Here is a 23,094-nt window from a genome sequence, read left to right as displayed (position 1 = left end):
TTTTTGCCATTCTGAAAAATTTTAAAAATTCTATAAAAAGGTGATCAAAAAGCAGTATAGTACTAAAAATGGTAGCATTGGAAACGTCATCAAAAGTCGCCAACATGACACCAAGCATGAAAACATTATTCATGCCAGAATATGGAAAAATTAAGCATTTTAGTTTTTGTACAGGTGGTTTTAATTTTTGTAAATTTATGAAAACATTATAAAACCTACACTGACCCTACACTATATCTCCGTGATCACACTGACCCAAACAATAAAGTAGACGGGTCATTTGGGGTGCACAGTGAAAGCCGTAAAATCCAAGCCCACGAGACAATGGTGCAAATGCGTTTTTTCACCATTCCAGCTTTTTACATGGAAAAATTAAAAAGTTATACATTTTTGAAGGTGGGGAGTAAAAAATTTAAACACAAAAACTAAAAAAGGGACTTGGCGTTAAGGGGTTAAAGAAACAAATAGTTTTCTTTCATATGAAAAGTTAGAGTTACAGTCAGAATTACTGCATGTTCTGCAGCTGTCCTGTGGTTATAGACGCTGAATCCAGGTGGTTGGGCGCCTCAATAGCGCATGCGTAGCCATCGCTGCCAGAGCCACGGGGTGGTTGTATCCAGGGACAGTTATCTGATTTCAAAGGCAACAAAATGGCTACATTTATGGGAAACGATCTTCACACAGATAACAGTAATCTTTATTTATATAGCACCATCAGATTCTGCAGCGCTTTACAAATCATAGGGGACATATACAAATATAATATTATATTACAGAGCGCAAACTCTGCCCTGCTCACAAGAGATTACATTCAGTTTTTTTACTAACATCCATTTGAAGAAATGTGTATAGTTATATATGGCAGATAAAATAATTGTGAATGTCCACATCAAAATACCCCTTTAACTATCAGGTCTAAGACAATGAGGGTGGGGTGTGTCTTCTCTCAGATGGGTTTCTTCTCCTCATCCTCCTGCTTTGGGGTAAGTCGGTGGATCTACATATCATGGCAATGCTGCTGCAGGGTGTGGACCTTGGTGACCTGTAGAATGACCAAAAAGCGATTGTTGCTGTTTTATCTACTATTGCCTGCTTTCCTGTACACTGTAATAAATGAACAATGCGAAATGCTTCCAATATCGGCAGAAATCTTCTCTCTTCTGTATCGTTCTGTTTGGTGTGTCTAGTTCTTTTTATATTTTTATATGTATATATCTATGGTTTTAGAAATAAAATATATTTCCCTATATCATGTTACCGTGACTTAGTTAAACAAGGTTGGGTTGTGGGTTTAACACTTTGTAAATGAACCTTGAACTATGTATGAACCTTACCTTTTCCTATCCACCCGGTCTGGTGCACCGCCACTGATCTACCCTTCCCATTATCATCTCCCGGGACCCCGTACACTGCCATACCAGGCGACCTCATGTGTATTGGTGTAAGACATGACATTGTTTCCACTTTGTTTACAAAATTTACCATTTTCCTGTAAAGTCATTAATACAAACTTGTTTTAAAGTGCCAAAAAAATAGCATTTGAATTACTTTTTACAAATGGATGATAAATCTGTACAAACCTTTGGATGTTATTTTGGGTTCAGCCCTTTTGTATGTTCCTTCTTCATGCTCTTGACTGACTTGTGGTATTTGCTTATGTTCCAATTTGTAAAGCACCAAAACTTCTTACAGTGTATATTTCTGTTTACACTTAATAAACCAAGCGTTTGCTCTTGTAATACCGTCGTTGAGTTCTTTTCTCTCATTGGATTCTCGCCATGATCCCTTATTTATGAGAAGGGCCTGTGGTAAGGTGCAATGTTCATTAATAAAACAACATACAGGATGGTTGCGCTGCATATGACAATATTTAAAACTGAGTTATGTTCTGGTCGAGATATTTCGCTGTCACATTTCTTATTGCAATCCAGGATTTCCACTCATCTTAATACTCAGCAATACGAGATTAGTGCATTCATGGCTGTTATGGTGATATCATGTCATATATAGGAAACAAGCTCCTATCAATGTGCCCGGCTCACTGGGGTATGCTGCTGTTATTTCTCCTTCACTTCTCCACCTTCATTTTTCTTATATTTTACATGTAGTAAATGTTCTCCTTACAGAGACTTTGCTAATTTAGGTCACCTTGTAGGCGTGTGGATACTTATAGCCATTGATGCTCCACTAGGGGATTCTGGGAAGTATGCAAATACATTTTCCAGGATGGGACATGATGTAAGATTAAAGCCAAACCAGTATATCTATTACAGAAGGAACAGATACCAAACTCTAGACAGCACTGTCTCAACGTGGTTGCATCTCTTCAGTACAGTGTAGGGAACTGGTTTGGCTTAGTAAGAGGCTTTTGACTAGGGTCAGGAAGTAAGAGTTCTCCTTATGGAGACTTTGCCAAATAAGGCCGCCTTATAGGCATGTGGAGACTTATAGCGATTGATTCTATACTTGGGGATTCTGGAAAATATGCAAATAAGTTTTCGATGGTGGAACAAGGAAAACCATGCCCATGATAACCACTCTCTGACCCAAGTCGGCTAACTCAGTTCCCTACACTGTAGTGAAGAGACACAAACACATCAAAACAGCGCTGGCTACAGTTGGGAATCTGTGCCTTCTGGAATAGATATACGGGGACTACCTGTATATCTATTCCAGAAGGCACAGATTCCCAACTGTAGCCAGCGCTGTCTTAAGGACACCTGACTTACAGACAACCCCTAGTTACAAACGGACCTCTGTTCCTATTGTGACATCTGGTAAAGCTCTCTGGATGCTTTACTTTAGTCCCAGGCTATAATTATCAGCTGTAAGGTATTTGTAATGAGGTTTTATTGATAATCCTTGATCCCATGACAGCAAAAAAGAATTACAATAACAAAATATACCTGTTCCGACTTACATACAAATTCAACTTAAGTACAAACCTAAAGAACCTTGCAGGGGTGTAATTAGTAGAGGCTGGGCCTATAGCAAATTTCTGCATGGGACCCCCCTTCCCCTTAAAAAAAAAATACATACATATTAGTGCACACACGTTTATACAAGCACACACATTTATACACTTATATACACACACACACATAAAGTTCTACACACATGTATAAACTCATAGGCACACATTTGTGTACATACATATATTTATACACTCATACGCACATTTTATACAAACTTGTAAAGTATATAAGTACTGTATGTACACAGCCTTACATTAATACACATACAGTATATACACATAGGGGGGAATTTATCATACGCTGGTGCTAAAAATCTGGCGTAGGATAAATTTCCCCCATAGTATATACACGTCATATACACACATTCTGTATAGTACAAATACAGTATATACACATAGTGGGTATTAATCAGGGCTTCTGTGCCACGTCAGTGCCGTCAAAGCCCTTGAATTACCACCTCAACTCCAGAGGGGGGGGGGCGCGTCCTGGCCAGAGGGTGCGCAGAAGCCTGCTGGATACATCTAGAGGCCTGGTCTCTTGATGTCTCCAACTGCACGAATGCTTGGAGGAGTTATCATATGTCAGCGCACAAGTGTGTGATAATTGACCTCCAAATAGTATATATACATCATATACTTAGACATGCATTATATGCACACTGAATGTACACATACATAAAGTATAAACACACCATATACACAAATGCTGCATATACATACATATAGTATATAGACATCATACATTCAGCATATACACACAACCCATGATGATATACACTCATACCGCATATGCATAAACACACACAGATACACACCATAAACACACATGTATACAGTATATATACCTTACCTGAAAATGTATCCTCTGTGAGTTGCCGCCCTGGACCTCCACTCAGAGTCTCAGTGGGATGTATCCTGTGACGTCACATGACCTCAGGCAGGAAGAAGATAGGACGGTCCCCTGCCCATATACACACACACACTACCATCTTGTATGTAATCCAGGGACCGCCTGTACTTGTTTGGCCTTAATCCCACATCATGTCATTAGGCTTCTGGAAAGTCATGCTGGATAGTAAGGGGGCTGCCTTACAAGGTAGCACATTAGGTGTTTTTTTCATGTCCCATCATGGAAAACCTATTTGCATACTTCATAGTGATATATATCATATATGATGCCCCGAGTCCCTTCCTCTGCACTATGGTTGGTCCATGAAATCCGGCCAGTGCACGGTCATTGATTCATGGACTGACCATAGATTACCTGGCTCTGGAAATGTTCTTCATGATTATATATATATATATATATATATATATGTGTGTGTGTGTTTTCTATCTCATGGTGTCCTTATTTACTGTACCACTATGCTAGGCCCCAAATGTATTCTACAAACTTCTCTTTGTTTTATTTGTTTTATATGTGGTTGCATAGTATGATTGGAAAGAAAGACCCTTATCTATCACATTCTTGGGGGTCATGCATCAAAGTTGGGGTGTACATGTTAGTTTTTCTACCTGACATGTTATGGTCGTGCTTCTTCTGTACTATATCATAGTCTTCTGCCTCTTACACTCATCATCCCCATTGTCACTCCTCACATCTGTCATCTTTTATTGTTATCATCTCATGTTTTTCCATGAATCTGGTCTATCTTTCTCCCTCTGGAGTTACTCTCATCATCCCCCCTTTTCTCTTGTGTGATACCTGCTCCTCTAGTCATGTTGTTTTCATCTTACCTCAGTTATTGCCATATTCTTCCTTCTTTTGCTTTACAGCCTTCCTTCTCTGTTCAGTCTTAGCTTATCCGGTTTTTGCTTTCTTCCTCCTTGTGACGTAGTCCCTTGCTCTTCTCCCCTCTGGTCCTCAGCATTGTGGGGCTAAGCTTAGACTAGAGAGTCTGGACATACAGCAGATTCCTCCCAGTGACTGATGCTGGATGATAAATGTGCTTTTTCATTAGTTTATACCACTGATTAGTTGACTTTGTGAAACATTTTAAGCCCTTTGGCCCAAATGAAGCCAGAATTGTGGTCCATTTACCTTAGTAGATCTGCCCATCTGTATTATTCAATGAAATTACAATGATGTATCTCTATACACTTCACTTTATGCATTTACTGTAAACTCAACATTATTAGGCTACATTTACATGGCCATAGGGGGGGGGGCGTATATACGCCGTATATATGTCTCACTTAGACGACAATGGACGCACATGTCTTATCTTTTTCCGAAATACAGCGACGGTGTGAATGTAGCCTTCAAATGTATGTTTCTTCCTGCTGTGCCCCTTCATCATACATACTAGATCTTCCTTTTACCTGCCATCTTTATATCCCTAATATACATATATCTTATATCTTCTGGCACTTCTGTCCTCCTCAAGTATTCTATATATTGTTTTCCTCCATCTTTCTTATTTGCTTTCATTCTTCACATCCTCTTCCCCTCTCCTATAGATTGTTGCCCTTTCCTATAAATTCTCTCGCCCTCTCCTATAGATTATATTGCCTTCTGCTGTACATCTTCTCGTCTTTTCGTCCTCACATATATATTCTCTTGACCTCTGTCCTATAGATTGTTGCCCCTTCTCTTATAGATTATATGCCCTATATCCCCTATAGATTGTCACCCTCTCCTGTACATCTCTACTATATATCCTCTCACCCTCCCCTATATACCTTCTCTTTCCTATACATCCTTCTCCTTATACAACCTCTCATCCTTTCCTATATATCTTCTCGCCCCCTCTCTTTTAGATTGTTGCCCTCTCCTATACATCCTCTCACTGTCTGCTATACATCCTCATCTCCTTTATATCCTTATATCCTCTTGCCCTCTGTCTTATAGATTATTTCGCCCTCTCCTAAATATCCTCTTGCCCCTCACCTATAGATTATGTTGCCCTCTCCTGTACATTTTCAAGCCCTCTCTTATAGATCCGGTCACCCTCTCCTATTCATCTTCTCAAGCTCATCCTCTTGTAGATATACTCTCACACCCTCTCTTATAGATTGTCACCCTCTCCTATACATCCTCTCATCATCTCCTATATATCCTCTCTCTTGTAGATTATTTCATCCTCTCCTATAGCTTATGTTATCTTCTTGCCCTCTCCTATAGATTGCCGCCCTCTCCTACACATCCTACCCTATGCATTCTCTTGCCCTCCCCTTTGCACCCTCTCTCCTATACATCCTCTCAGCCCTCCCCTATAGATTCTGTCACCCTCACCTTTTACACCCTCTCTCCTATACATTCTCTTGCCCTACTCTATATACCCTCTCTTTCCTATACATCCTTTCCCCCTCTCCTATACAGCCTCTCTCCCTCCCCTATACATCCTACCATATACCCTTGCCCTCACCTTTTACACCCTCTCTTGTATACATTCTCTTGCCCTCCCCTATACACCCTACCATATATCCCTTGCACTCTCCTTTTACATCCTCTCTCTCCTATACATTCTCTTGCCCTCCCCTATATACCCTCTCTTTCCTCTACATCCTTTCCCCCCTCTCCTATACAGCCTCTCTCCCTCCCCTATACATCCTTTTATATACCTCCTGCCCTCTCCTTTAATCCTCTCTCTCCTATACATCCTCTCCTTACAGTCCTGCTCCTCACCCCCTCCTTGTACAGATATGACATTGCACTGAACATTTCGTCAGGGACCAGCCCTCATTCTCATTTGCAGCCTGATTGGAGCTAATACAAACTTTCTCTCCTCATCTGTGAGGAGGTAAAACTAAATTATGTGGATATTGTTGTGGTTTCCCTTGGGAAATCTGCAGATATTTTGGAGAGGTTGTGTAGCTAAGTCTTTCCTTTGCTCGGAAGCGTTCTGGGATTTCTCTGGCTTGTTTCCTATCCCCTCTATTTTACAACCTACAGTACGCATATATTACAGGACCTAATCTGGGAGAGGGACGGGGGTCCTGGGACTGCGATGTGTGTTCTCAAATCAAACACAACTGGCTGAGGTTCTGAAAAGGAAACTTCTCCTCCACTGAGATAGGAAGCCCCAGGAGTGGAGGGTTTGAAGGCTGCTAATTCTTCTTATGTTTCCAATTGTCATATATTCAAATCCGTCCTCAGCTCCTTCCCAGGCCAATTTAGAAGCGTAAACAGGATAATAAATAAGGTTAACTCCGCTCGATGCAATGTGGTAAATCATTCAGAAACCTGATTACTTGTCCGCCTTTATTCTGGAGATGTAAGGTTACCTGGAGGAAATGAGGTCACTGAACAGTAGCGGAAATCTTACTAAATAATCTCCACTCGCCTTTTATCAGCCAAACTAAAGGTATGTGGACTCTGCACAGGTGAGAGGTCGTCCCTTGGATAATCCATTAAATGTTGTTTCACTCTATATGTAGTAAACAGATAATGCTAAGCTCACGGCTGCGTCCTACATCCGTTTTTAATAGCAGAATAAATAGCGCTTTTTTTCCACTATTAATAACCGTAAGCGAATGTAGAAACCGTCTAAAGAAAAATCAAGTGTGGATAAACCAGGGGCATATACTTATAGATATATATTTGCTTTTCATGGCCTAATTCCTTCTAAAATGAACTTTTAAAATTATTCTAATGAGCCAGAAGGACTCCTGAGGGTGTTGTCATAGCCCCTCCATGCTGCAGCTTCACAGGATGTCTCCGCCTCCTTCTGCTTCATGGGAAGCAGCAGCATGGAGGGGCTCTAATAACACGTTCAGGAGTCCTTCTGGCTCATTAATAGGAGGGAGGAGGTGCACCTGTACAATATAACAGTCTGTGAAGCTACAGCATGGGTGGGGGGAGGGCTCTGGTAATGTTCTTCTAGAGCCCTTCTGGATTTTTATTATAAATTTAAAAGTTGATTTTAGAAGGAGGAAGGCCATTGATAACAAATGTAAGAAGATTCCCACAGTCACGGTACCTGGATCTATGAGTGAGTGCCCTTGGTGATTTTCATGGTAGATTTCCTTTATGTCTATGGGGAACGAAACACCATCCGTTTTTAGTCTCCATTACGTTCAGAGAGTGTAATGAAAAGCTCAGACGCAGGTGTGAACTGGACCTAAGAGAACGATATTTGTATGTTCTCTCCGTGTTTGTGTGGATTTCCTCCGGGTCCTTCGGTTTCCTCCCACACTCCAAAACATACTTGTAGGTTGATTAGATTGTGAGCCCCATTGGGGACAGGGACTGATTTGGCAAGCTCTGTGGAGCGCTGCATAATCTGTGTGCGCTACATAAATAAAGAATTATTATTTTATTATATTTGAGAAGAGAGATCAATAAAATTAAAATGTGAATCTACACCCTGTACGGGAAAATCTGCATATCCTAATGTAGCACCATATCCTGTATTGGGGTGCGTTCACATATGACATCCACCCTTACGGTTTCCCTTTGGAGGAGAAATGCTGAAGGGATGCATCTAGTTGTGAGGTCACACCTCTTGTATATGAGAGCAGCCGAAGACTCTTCTCATGTCAGCAAGAAGACTTCTCATCACACTTTTACCAATGCAGAGCATATTGATTCCTCTGGCTTGTTGTGGAAGTAGATTTTCCTCACTGATGTTGTCCTAGTGATGTCTCTGAGAGTCAGGGATGTGTCGAGAGCCTCGTTACATCTCATCTCTGAAGAGCTCTTGTCCCTCTGAAAGAAGGTGGTGAAACTGCTACAGTGACCCTGACAACCATCCACACGGCTCCAAGGATAGGACACTAACCGATTATACAAGACAAGTCTGTAAAGTCCTCGCTCTGTCATCACTGACACCAAATGACAACTTCTCCAGGCACATTTTCCATCTAGATCCTCGCAGATTCATAACAGTCCAAATTTTGGATGCAGATTTACTATGGATTTCTATATATTGCGAGGGGTCAATTCACACATGAAAATCTACCCCCCCCCCCCCAATACGCCACAGATAACTTTATGTGTGCAAATATTTTCTCAGCTGATATTTTACATGAAAATCTGCAGTTATATATAAAGTAGTGATTAATGGTGCAAAAAGTGTGCCCAGGGGTGAGAGTCTTAGGAATGTATCTAGATAGATGGATGGATGGTCTGGAGTAGATGTTAGCATGTCATGGATGATGGTGAGGAGCAGGAGAAGGTGGGGGTCAGAGGACCACTCTTACCGAGTCTTTGTGTGGTCATAACTACTGCGGTTTCCACTTTTTGTTCACGTTTTCATTGATTGTGTTGTGAGGATTTCACTAGATCAGTGACAGCTCTTTATTTGCATAATTATATGCTCTGGTCTAAAGAGAAAACTAACCCCCAAATTTCATGGGTCATCAACCAGCAACAATCAGTGTTTTATCATCAGGGCTGAGCAGAACCTGAGGACTTGCCTTGTCTTAAAAGTGTCTTAGAAACTTTTTTTTTTCCTTAGTCTTAGCTGAAGTAAAAGTTCTGTACCCCTTCAAGGAGGGAACAATCTAGGGGGGAGTCTTTGTGGGCTTTATTCTGTAGATGATCAGTGTCTGAGGATGGATGTGCATCATAAAGGTAGACAAGAGATAAAGAGAAATAGATAATACATTGGGTAACCCGAGAATTAGATAATAACACATATGTGGTAACTTCATTATAAAGTAGATTAATAGATATGAGATGGGTATAAAACACATGGATACTTACAGTAGATAGATGAGGTATAGACAGATAAAGTTATTAGACATATAGATACAATAGATATAGAGATATAGACAGATAGAAATAGTAAATAGATGGGAAATACAGACAGATAGATAGACATAGAAAGTAGACAGGTATAGTAAATAGATATGAGATATAGACAGATATAGTAAATAGATTAGAGATATAGACAGATAAAGTTGATAGATAGATAAATACATACAGTAGATACATACTATGCTTTGATCCCATTGGTTTCAGATTGGTCCTAAATTTTATAGTATACAGGCAGTCCCCGGGTTACGTACAAGATAGGGTCCGGAGGTTTGTTCTTAAGTTGAATTTGTATGTAAGTCGAAACTGTATATTTTATAATTGTAGATCCAGACAAGAAAAAATTTGGCCCCAGTGACAATTTGAGTTTAAACATTTTTTGCTGTAATGGGACCAAGGATTATCAATAAAACTTCGTTACCGACACCTTACAGCTGATTATTGCAATCTGGGAGTATAGAAAAGCATTCAGAAAGCTTCACCAGAGGTAAGAGGGGTCTGTCTGTAACTATGGGTTGTCTGTAAGTCGGGTGTCCTTAAGTAGGGGACCGCCTGTATTCAGAAATAGAGCACTTAGTATTGTGATATATTTGTATGTAATATATAGCCTTTAGCCAGCCATAGACATGACTGTATAGATGCTTTATATCTATCACTGTAATATATTTTAATTTTTTTTTAATAACAGAAGTGAAAACAAGACCTTTATGGGATTCTGTACATATGTCATATACCTAGTATCAGCTGTATACTTCCCAATGTCACTATTACATCCTGCAATGTTTATCTGCTCCAACTTGAAGAGTACATGTGTGTGTGTGTGTGTGTATATATATATATATCTGTGCTGTGATCGATTATTCTATCAATTATTTATCATCTATTCCATATACTGTATCTCATATTTATATATTATCTATCTATCCACCATTTTCCACCTCAATATATCCATTAACAATATATCTATCCAATTATCTTTTTTATTGTCTATCCTTCAACTTTCGATCTATAATATAGCTTAATTACTCTATCTATCTATCTATCTATCTATCTATCTATCTATCTATCTATCTATCTATCTATCTATCTATCTATCTACCTATAGTCTATCTATCTATCTATCTATAGTCTATCCATCTCTATCTATCTATCTATCTATCTATCTATCTATCTATCTACCTATAGTCTATCTATCTATCTATCTATCTATCTATCTATCTATAGTCTATCCATCTCTATCTATCTATCTATCTATCTATAGTCTATCCATCTCTATCTAGCCTTTTCTGTCTCATAGCTGAATACCTGTCCAAGAACTACATTCTTATTTCTCCACTTTAGGTAAAGTGATAAAATCTTGCAGCCTCCTATAAACATTAACACATATGTATGTACAGTTTTGTAATTCTGTTTAATTCCCAGTTGCCCATGTAAAGCGCAGCTTCCTGTAGGTTTTGGGGCTTTTCTGCTCCCTGACATCTATGGGTTGTGTAGAAGAAGCAGATTTGTTGGTTTGTTCTTTATAAAGTTTCACGTTTGTTCCTTGTGTTGTATGTGATTGTACAGACAGTGACTAGAGCGCCATATAGACGGTCCGGAATCTGCGGGGGTCACAGCTCATCCCAAACAAGAGGCACAAACTGAGACCGAAAACCTAAGCAATAGAATAGAGAGAAACTAAAGCAACGAGAAGGTCCATTTATCTAGTTGTGTCGATAGATTATATTACAGAATTAAGGATAGATACATAGATTAGGTTACAGAATAGATTGGGATAAATAATAGAAATATATAGATAGAGAGAAAACTTTAATATAGAATAGATGTTTTAGAATATATAATTGATAGTGAGCTAGAATACAGTATACATAGATCATATAGGAAATGGAAAGTGTTTTTAACTCTATGAAAGTAGATCAGAAATAAAATATAGAAACATGTAAGACAGATACCCGTTTATCTATACAAATGTAATGTATATGGACTATCAGCATAATGCTACCCATATATGAATCCATCATCTGTCACTCTACTATCTTATATTAGTTATGTGTCTATGACCTGATCATATCACATACCCTCTCTATAATATATATATATATATATATATATATATATATATATACATACACACACACACACACATACATTATACACCGGGAGATGCAGAAGACTTCATTTAGGTTTTAGTACAGGGCGCAGTAATGTCGCATGCGCCTCTTTCCTGTGAGACTTCACTAGACATCACTGTGGATAGGTGACAGGGTCAGGTGTATACAGAGGGAGAGCTGCTGTCACTGCTGGGTATATAGCACCATGGACAGCTCTCAGCATACAGCAGTCTGAGTGCAGTGCAGCCCCCCATATGCAAGGTGTGGAGCCCACAGACCCCAGTTTTCAGAGCTTGCACTTCTGTAGTATCCAGAGCCCCCAGCTCCCCATGTGCAGGGTCCAGAGCTTCCCCCCTCCCTCCATCAGCAGGTACATATCCACCTGAGGGGTAAGTGGCATGTGATGTACTTGCTGTAGACAGCTGCTTAATTGCAGTCACTGGGGAGCAGCAGCCATGAGCCTAACCCTCTGCTAAACACCCTGACAGCAGCGAGTCCAATGTCCTCCCTCCTATTAACCCTCACAGTGCCGGCCTGCCAGGACAAGAGCTACAGAAAGGAGGCTCCCCATGGGCAGCGAGGGGGTTAAGCAGAGCTCCGGGCCCCTCATAATTCTACATTTATTGGTTTGATGAGACTCATTTCTCCAATTACCAGTCCTGATCAGACATTGCTTTGTTCATTTCCACTTGTGATCACACATGTACGTGTACACACAGATATATACAATGTCTACATGTACACAATCTCATCATAATATTGCATCTTTCTTTTAATACAATTCCACTTTGTCCTTTCCACTATGGAGTCTTACACCCAATGTAACTGTATAAACGTATAAATAGTCCCCAGGAACAAAAGAAACTAAATAAAAGTCTCGATACAAAACACAACACTAAAAAGACAGAACAAGCGATTCACTACTGGATTGGATCTATCATTCTAGAACTACAATAATATTACGAAAATATTATAATATTCGATCAATCCTATCCATATAAACAAGTGAAATTCACTTCTCTTTCTTTCCATCCCAGATCTTACCACTTTCTAGAATTATTTTTGCTTTTGCTATTTAGTATTTTTATTCTATTTTTTTATTATTGATTTTGTGGTATTTTTAATTAAAATAAATACATAAATAGCAATTTTTTTAATGTTCTGGTATAAATAAAAGATACGGTGTTATTTGTCACGAAATAATCTATTTCTTCCAATTTTCCGAAATTGTTTTAAAATTAGGTTCACTGCATAAAAATAAAAAATAAATAAAATAACGTTTGTTGCTCATTTTGTTCTCTATCTATACAACTTGGACATTGTATGCAGAATCCTCGATAAGTAATTGAAAATGAATTTTAAAGTAAAAAAAAAAAAAAGCTAAAATACAAATTATTTTGCTCATCCCGAGTGCAATATAAAAAAGCGACAATAAGGCTGGAATTTAGCTTAAAATAAATGATGAGCATAAACCTAAAATAAAAATATGCAGAGTAGTAATAGAAATAATGACAATGATGCCTCCACTGCTTGATTGTTACATAAGATCGTTACATAGATTGTTCTATAAGATCCACTATAGAAAAATATCAAACATAAATATGTTTTTACTGATCGGTTCGCTGATAACATTTTATTTGTAATAATATACAAGAGGAAAAGAGAATGAGAGAAAAATAGTTTAGATAGATAGGAGAGAGGAAGCAGATCTCATGGTCCTAGAAGGAAGTTTTCTGACAGAAAGTGAAGGTTTATGATTTCTTTTTACTATAAATGAATCCTATTAGAATGTTATACTACAGATTGTAAAAAGTGGAACAATTACTGAAAGGCAGATAAGACAGATAAATGGACGGATAGAGATAGACAGATAGATAGATAGATAGATAGATAGATAGATAGATAGATAGATAGATAGATAGATAGATTAGATTAGATTAGATAGATAGATAGATAGATAGATAGATAATAGATAGGATATACATAGATAGACAGACAGATATATATGAGATAGATATGAAGATGGATGGATGGACAAATAATTGATAAGTGGATAGATATTTTGTTAATGAAGTGGAGATTGATAATAGATATAGTCAAACTAAATAGATGAAAGATTTTTTTGTACACTACAAATGTGAACTTAAATATGTCCATTTTTCTGTTGTTACAAACCACAGACCAGGAAGAGAAATAAAGATAAAGAGAATATATTAGGTTTAATTTTGCTTCTTCACTTCTATTTCTAATCTGCAATGAGACTGGTGATCTGTGGGAGCAGATGAATCAGATCCGGGTCCACTCTACATGATATGTCACAGGTCTGGACATTGCAGTCTTTATATGACTGGTTATTATGGAGAATAAACTTATAGTAAACTACTGCGATGAAGCTTGAACAATTTTATTTCTATACAAGTATCTATCTGTCTATTTATCTATGATCTATTTGTCTGTTCTATCATCTATTTATCTGCATCTACAAATATCTATTTATCATCTGCTATTTGGCTATATATAATCTATTTATCTGCTATTTAGCTATAGATAATCTATTTATCTGCATTTACAAGTATATATCTTCTTATCTATAATCTACTTATTTGCATCTACAAGTACCTATTTATCTATACTAAATATCCATTTCTCCCTGTCACACAAACATTTATTACTCATTCATATCGATTTATGACTTTATACTTTATATCTTTTCTATTTTTTGTCTATTAGTTATGCTATTAGTTATTATAAAATATATACATTTTAAATGGAGATATAATAATGATAATATAATAATAAAACTGAGAACTTAAATCTAATATTACTGACAAATGTTACACTTACGATATACTGTATGGTATATATTATATTCTATGCACCATGACGTATGCCAACCAGATAAATAAGAGCTCTAGAGATGTAACAAGCATATCATATGTATACTATGATTGTAATAGTTATAATATTGTACAGAAACAAATTAAATCAGAATCGACTTTGTAAAAAAAAATATCTGCTGTGTTTATGGAGAAGTCTATCAATCAGTCTATCTATCTATACAAATGTAATGTATGTGGACTGTCAGTGTATCTTTATAGCAATCCATAATCTGTCACTCATCTATATCATATCCATATCTATTCATATATGTATACTCAATGTCTCTATCTATATTTCTATGTATTATCTATTTATCATTTATCTATTTTACATTATATATATTTTTATCTATCTATTTTTCTATTCATCTATCTACAGTATATATCTATGATCTATCTATCATGTATCTATCTCATAACTATCTATCCATGTATGTGTTTATCTATCTATCCATCTATCTATCTATCTATCTATCTATCTATCTATCTATCTATCCATCTATCTACGGTATCTATCTATGATCTATTTATCCATTATTTTTCTATCTATCTATCCATCTACAAATCGAATGTTATGTTATATTCTTCACTATAGAAATATCGTATTTCCATTACTATACATACCATAATGTAGAAAATAAAAAATTAATCGTTTTTGGACACTATGAATCGCTTTCTATAAGTTATAAAACTATTCATAAAATAATTTAATACATAAAACTTTACTGGGGAGAATGAGGATCTGCAGGTTGTTGGAGACTTGTGGATCCTGCGCCTCCTCCTGAGACTAAGAGCGACACCTAGCAGCCACTCGGGGAATGGCAGGTGCTGATAGCAGTACATGAGAGCAGGCACTTGCTGGGCTTCTGTGCCCTCACCTGGTTCCTGTACTGATCTCTTAGAAATGGAGACACCAGTCAGATGAATACAGACAAGTGGAAGAAGCACATCAACTTCCAAGTTGACTTTTACATGAACCCATCTTTCTCAATGATTTTTGGAAGTCTCCCCTCTCTCCATGTGATATCAGTGCACTTGTTATTTATACTCGCAGTCACCTCCCCTATAGTTCTCCCCGCAGTAATATGGAAGGATTCCCACCACTTCTGTATCACACTGTAGTCACCAAGCTGCTACCTCTACTTCACCCCAAAACTGGCAAATCCCCCACAGGGGAGACTTCTCAGGGGGGAAGGGTTCACCCAGCAGTGCACCCTTTCATGTCCACACACCAGTCACCGCCAGCTCCATTGTATGTGTTTATATTCCCTTCTATATTTACAACAAAATATATATGAAACTATCTAAAATCTAACAATGTGAAATATTGGTCCAAATGTAATATATATATACCAATTGCTCTTCCTTCATTGAGTAAACACTATAATTAGAAGTGTTATCTGCAAAATGAAAAAATGAAATATATTTACAATTGTGATGATTATTATGTAATATTATGACACACATATATATGTATATATATATATATATATATATATATATATACATATATATATATTCATAAAGATAGCCTTTTATTATTTGCAGTATTATTGTATGGAAATACAACAGGACTTTCATAAATTTAATATTTGTTATTTATTTGGATCATGAAAATGAAGTATTCTAGTTGTGGGGTGGTATTCATTAAAGGGCAGGTCCATATTAATACACGACGATAATAATAATGATGATGATGATGATAATAATAACAATAATAATAATAATCTCACATTGAAAAATTAAAGGCAGACATGAAATGAAGTTGAACCTCCAGCTTGCACTTGACCCGGTCCAGACATGGGGTCCCCGGCTGTTTAATGTCCCATTGATTTATTGCTCTTGGATGTAGCAGTGGCCAGTGACACAGACAGGACTAGTCACCGCCTGGTGACAACACACTGCACTCCCCGATCAATAGCGACCACTCATTTATGTACTTTTCCCATCCATAACATCCCCTGGAATAACCACAGCACCAGGGAGCCTAGGGAATCCTGCATATACACCACATACTATACTATATACTACATAGATACATCATAGAACATTCATTATACTAATAAATATAAAATAAGAATCAAGTCAAACCATAAAATAGGATAAATATCTAAAAATCGATCACACAAATAACAGTACATAGATATTTAAATAACTAAATGTAAGTGTATATAGTGTATTATTGTTCATTAGATAGTCAGAAAACAACTGAATCATATAAAAAGAGCATAAAAAGGATACAATGTATTTTGTAAATTGGGAATAGATAATAATCTAAATATCAGTAGCTGCTAAACCTTACTAAAGATATGTATTTTATACCGATCATACCGAGTGGTGGGAAATACATAGACATTGAGTTTATATATATAATTTAACACACACACACACACACATATATATATATATATATATATATATATATACCAAACCATAGTGAGCCCCCTGACCATGGCCAGTAATAGAAGTAATGTCTGTCCCCGTTATTATAAGGCTTTTGTCAGGGGAGATTAGGGGACTTTTCAGAGAGAGCAGATGAGAGGCTCCTGTCTCCTCCATGTGTCAGGTTTTGTTATCTAGATTGCACTATGGGAGATTCTGCATTTATTTTCCCATAAACACACAATTTTCCATAAAGACCCCCTAAGTGAAAGCGTGACTGCCCCTGCTGCTGGCCCTGTCCACTCCTAGTCCTCTCCAGCCACATCTTCTCCCCCTCCCTCCATACATGTGGGAAATAGAAGCTCCTAGTAAACAGCCAGCACTTGCTTGATGTGGATGTATAGAATGTGCTGGGGAATATTCTGCAGATTTGGAGTAAACAAACTACTGCTGAGATATGAGAGATGCCTGGAAGTGTCTATTCATCATGGCAGCAGTGTGGCCTTTCACAAGGGGTCCTGTCACTCAGGGAAGGGGGCACTGCTTTAACCTGCTGTCAATACAAGCAAAGAAAGCACAAGGACACATTATACACAACAACAGGTCTGCAAGTACACAGACAAAATACATGCTATACATATTAATGTGCACACATGGATATAGGCACTGCACACTGCTATATACATATACATTCATCATACATGAAAGGAGGGTGCAGACATGTACACATATTAATGGTTAAATACACTCTCAAATTTGGTACATTATCAAATATATACAAGATCTCTACAGCAACACACAGACAACATTGCTCTACATGATAACACACACACATCAATAAGAACAAACACATCAATGTAAGTAATGTACACTTCCATATATATAATCGTACACAAAATAGAACACAAACATGATGTACAATGTATAAACATATGTATAAACGATTTATACAAGAATACATAGAAAATATTTGATTATGCATAATAATATATACACACGCACAAAACACACACACATATATATAGAAAATGCACACTGACACACACATATAACAATATATATCACACATATAAGAAGAATACATACATGAGATATACTATGCCAAACATACACAAGATCTCTTCAAGAATACACAGAAATACTAGCTATACATATTATTATACACACAAAAAACGCATAAAATATGCAGAATACACCCTGTCACATATATACACATACTCCATACATAAAAAGGGCATATAAACATGATATACAATGTGCATTTCCAAACATATACAAGATCTCGATAAGAATACACGGTCCTCCCTATCGTCCCTATACAAAGCAAATCCATTCTTTAACTATTAAAATATGCAAAATATACGTAATGTACACTGTCACACATATACCAACTCCATACATAAAAGGAAAGTCCCAACACGTGCACATTGTCATTACAGTGTCAAACATATACAAGATCTTCATGAGAATACACAGTGGTCCCTGCCACACGTATACACAGGCAATGTGTGCATAGTATAATTCACAGGAAAACATATACTGTACATATTAATAATCAGAAAAAAAAAACATAATGTACACTGCCACGTATACACATACATCATATATTATTCATGATGTACACACTGCACATACAACATCCAACATGTATAATAATTTATATATAAAATATAAATACTAGTCACATACAGTACACACACACACATATATACATACATATAGACTAATAATAATAAATAACAATACAAGATACATAACCATAATCTGCTCTGTGTGACACATAGATATATAATATACAGCGTCACATGTGCACATAGTACATACAATGCTGAGTTCTCCTGTCACACACATAATATCAGAATAATATAGACTACCAAACACACACAGCACAAATACATCATGTATACTGTCACCTATATCCACCCCAGACCACAATACTGTGCACTGCCACATGTACACATGTCATACATCATGCACACTGTCACACTTTACAAGGCATGAAATAATATATAGAAGGACTCCTTTAATACATAACACATTATACATGAAATATACATGATACAGACTGCCTCAGCAGTACATAATAATGTGGACAACTTACACATATGGCTTCTTTTATATCTATATAGATCCGGAATGCTACAACTTCGTGCACACAGTAATGTGTATATATATATACATTGTGTATATATATATATATATATTGTATTTGACATTTGTATTTATAAAGCAGCACACACTAGGCTTGTATAGAGCATGGACACTGCAATGTACATTATAAAGTACCGAAAATATGTGTAAAATAGCAGGTAAACTATTGCAGAATGTAGTAATATATACTTAAAATCAGTAATATAAACAATAAACATAGAACATTCACAGCATCACATATAAATCACATCGTAGATCTACAGATGATACACTGTACACACACCTAATAGGTTCATGTACCAGCACACAGCAGCCATACCCTCTCCCATACATTATACACATTTATTACAGCCTTTCTCTCTCTCTCCAGTATATATAACGCTAACAAAATCAGAGACTTGTGTAGTCAAGGTCAATGATATATAAAAGCCACAAAGGACTAACTAACAGCAAGTAATGTCCTCCCTGGAGTGAGGGACTTATCCTGGGTTTTCATCTGCCTCTCAGATGCTTGCTCGGGTTAACCTGTTCAGTGCCGGGCAGCACACACATGATGTCTGGGGATACTCCAGGGCCTTTGTGGGAGAGTGCAAAAAGAATTATTTGGGAGGAAATTTGGGGTCAGTTGAGGTCTGAGTGTAACATCTGTAAATCATTGCTATAGACAGAGATGCCATTTGCTGTACTAACCCTACACTAATGGCCCTGGTGCTGCCTCCACAAAGGTCAGTCCTAATTGTGTGAATAATATTATGGTGTTTGCTTTGCCTCTATAATATGGATACAAGACTGGGGGCTCCCTGTGGGTCTCTAAACTTGTGTACATTCTCCCCATTAGATCTAAAATACATGCAGGGGATTAGACCCTCCATATACAATGTAATTACTGCCCATTTATCATGGGGTATCACAGCCAGGCTGGGGTTAATAGACTCTTCAATAAACAGCACCTTAAATCCTGAAGCCATTACAAATATGCCCTACATATGGGTGCCACTTCTAGCTCCATATTTCTTCCCTGCAACCAGCAAGGCAGAGAGATAAAGCTGCTGGCACCCAGTGCTGGAGGGAAGCAGATGTTCATTTACACGTATCCTTTATGGCTGTACGTGTGTAATACTGGAAGCCTTCCAGAAAGCCTCCATTATTCCTGCACCATAGTATATTATATCAATAGGAGAAACATCTGGGGCTTTACCCACCAGGCTGGAGGGGGATTCTCCAGGAGGAGATGGAAAAGCCCCTTCCACCCCAAGACACTAAATTAGGAGTCCTAGTGTTAAACTGTGATGTATCACCAGGCACAGGGGCTGTGGTAGGGTTAAACTATACAATATATATATATATATATATATATATATATATATATATATATATATATATATATATATTTATACATGTGTGTATGTGTATTTATACTGACATTGTAGCAATGTCCTGTTTAACCTCACTCCAAGTGATGGGAATGATACATGAATGATGTCAGACCAGCAATCAGACTGGATGTGTTATATCTATGTATACAGGGTGTAATATGTACATGTATACTGGGTGTGTTATATCTATGTATACTGGGTGTGTTATATCTATGTATACTGGGTGTGCTCTGTACATGTATCCTGGGTGTAATATGTACATGTATCCTGGGTGTAATATGTACATGTATACTGGGTGTGTTATATCTATGTATACTGGGTGTGTTATATCTATGTATACTGGGTGTGCTCTGTACATGTATCCTGGGTGTAATATGTACTATGTATACTGGGTGTGTTATATCTGTGTATACTGGGTGTGCTCTGTACATGTATCCTGGGTTTAATATGTACTGTGTATACTGGGTGTGTTATATCTATGTATACTGGGTGTGTTATATCTATGTATACAGGGTGTGTTATATCTGTGTATACTGGGTGTGTTCTGTATATGTATACTGGGTGTAATATGTACATGTATACTGGGTGTGTTCTGTACATGTATACTGGGTGTAATATGTACATGTATACTGGGTGTAATATGTACATGTATACTGGGTGCAATATGTACGTGTATACTGTGTGTAATATGTACATGTATACTGGGTGTGCTCTGCGCATGTATACTGGGTGTCCTCTGTACATGTATACTGGGTGTAATATGTACATGTATACTGGGTGCAATATGTACGTGTATACTGTGTGTAATATGTACATGTATACTGGGTGTGCTCTGCGCATGTATACTGGGTGTCCTCTGTACATGTATACTGGGTGTAATATGTACATGTATACTGAGTGTGCTCTGCGCATGTGTACTGGGTGTAATATGTATATGTATGCTGGGTGTGCCCTTTACATGTATACTGGGTGTGCCCTTTACATGTATACTGGGAGTGCTCTGTACATGTATACTGGGTGTGCTCTGTACATGCATACTGGGAGTCCTATGTGAATGTACATTGGATATGCTATTTCTATGTATTCTGGTTGTACTATGTGCATGTACACTGATTCTGTTATGGCTATGTATACTGGATGTGATATGTACATGTCTAGTGCTTTTGTTATGTGAATGTATACTGCTTGTTCCATGTACATGTATACTAGTACAGTTATGTGCATCTACATTGAGTGTTCTATGTATATGTACACTGCTTGTGCTTTGCACAAGTATACTGGAATAGCAATGTGTATGTATAGTGGGTATGTTATGTGCATAAATACTAGATGTGCTATGTGCCTATATACTGGTTGTGTTACATATATGTTTATTGGGTGTGCTACATGTATGTACACTAATTGTTCTATGTGCATGTATACTGGGTGTGCTATCTGTATGTATACTGGTTGTTATATGTTAATATATACTGGATGCACTACATGTGTAACATATACATGTATACTGGGTGTGATATGTACATGTATACTGGGTGTGATATGTACATGTGTACTGGGTGTAATACGTATATGCACACTGTGTGTGCTCTGTACATGCATACTGGGTGTCTCTGTACATGTATACCGGGTGTAATATGTATATGCATACTGGGTGTGCTCTGTACATGTATACTGGGTGTGCTCTGTATATGTATACTGGGTGTGCCATGTGTATGTATGCTGGGTGTGCTATATATATTAGATGTGCCATGTGTATACTGAATGTGCAATGTGCATGCAATGCTGGATGTAGATGCTGGGAAGTTGTAGCTTATAAAAATAAGATGTTGAAAATAAGCTATTAACAAAACTGATCTCAGCATGATGTGCACTTGTAAGGAAATAGTGCTGAGTAAAGGCTGAGTCCTGGCTGACTGTGATGACCAATGTGCAAACCATCTGGTGTATATTATAGAGCAATGGCTGTAAATATTCCTGGCCTGGATTGTGGTGGTGTCTGGGCTGCAGCAGCTCCAGGGTTAGGTAGGTCTGGTACCTCCACCCCCAGGAGCTGTGTCACATAGCTGCACATAGCAGTGATGTCACAGGACACCATCACTTACAGTGTCCTCCTCTCACTGATGGATATAGCAGCACTGGTCACAGAAGGTGTATCAATATCTTTCTATCTAGTATCTTTATGTTGTTGTACATAAAATCTTAAATAAATGAGCAATTGGCCATAAATCAGACATGTTTTTAATACTGTCCTGTAATGTAGTGCAATGCGCCTCTTTTATTACCTTTTTGGGTAAGTATTAACCATTTACACCATAATTAGGCTGTCAATGATAAAAAAAATTAGGAAAAAAAAAAAGAAATCTTACTTCTTCTTGCTCTTCTCCAGGCTTGTGTCTCCTGCCGCTGCCTCCTTTAATGATGTGAGCTGCTAGTTCTTCCCTGGGAGACCCTGGTGGGGATTTTAGGTGGGAAGTGATTTGTGCTGAGTTATTATGGAGCAGGAGCTGCTCATGCCCACAGG

At 37.6% G+C, this 23,094-nt stretch overlaps 1 long non-coding RNA gene across 2 annotated transcripts; it reads right to left on the bottom strand.

Moving 5' to 3' along the window:
- Positions 1–831: 831 nt before the first annotated feature.
- LOC140120645 (uncharacterized) lies at positions 832–23,094 on the bottom strand. 2 transcript variants are annotated; one of them, XR_011853931.1, is made up of 5 exons: positions 22,940–23,094; positions 19,646–19,772; positions 4,712–4,907; positions 1,581–1,803; positions 832–1,042 (listed from the first exon to the last, which is right to left on the bottom strand). It is a non-coding gene; the product is annotated as an uncharacterized lncRNA (long non-coding RNA). The 2 variants fall into 2 exon arrangements; XR_011853930.1 differs by lacking the exon at positions 19,646–19,772.

Source organism: Engystomops pustulosus, chromosome 1 (genome assembly GCF_040894005.1).
Source record: "Engystomops pustulosus chromosome 1, aEngPut4.maternal, whole genome shotgun sequence".
NCBI lineage: Eukaryota > Metazoa > Chordata > Amphibia > Anura > Leptodactylidae > Engystomops > Engystomops pustulosus.
Note: the sequence above shows the minus strand (reverse complement) of the source record. Positions and strands in the feature narration are given on the sequence as shown.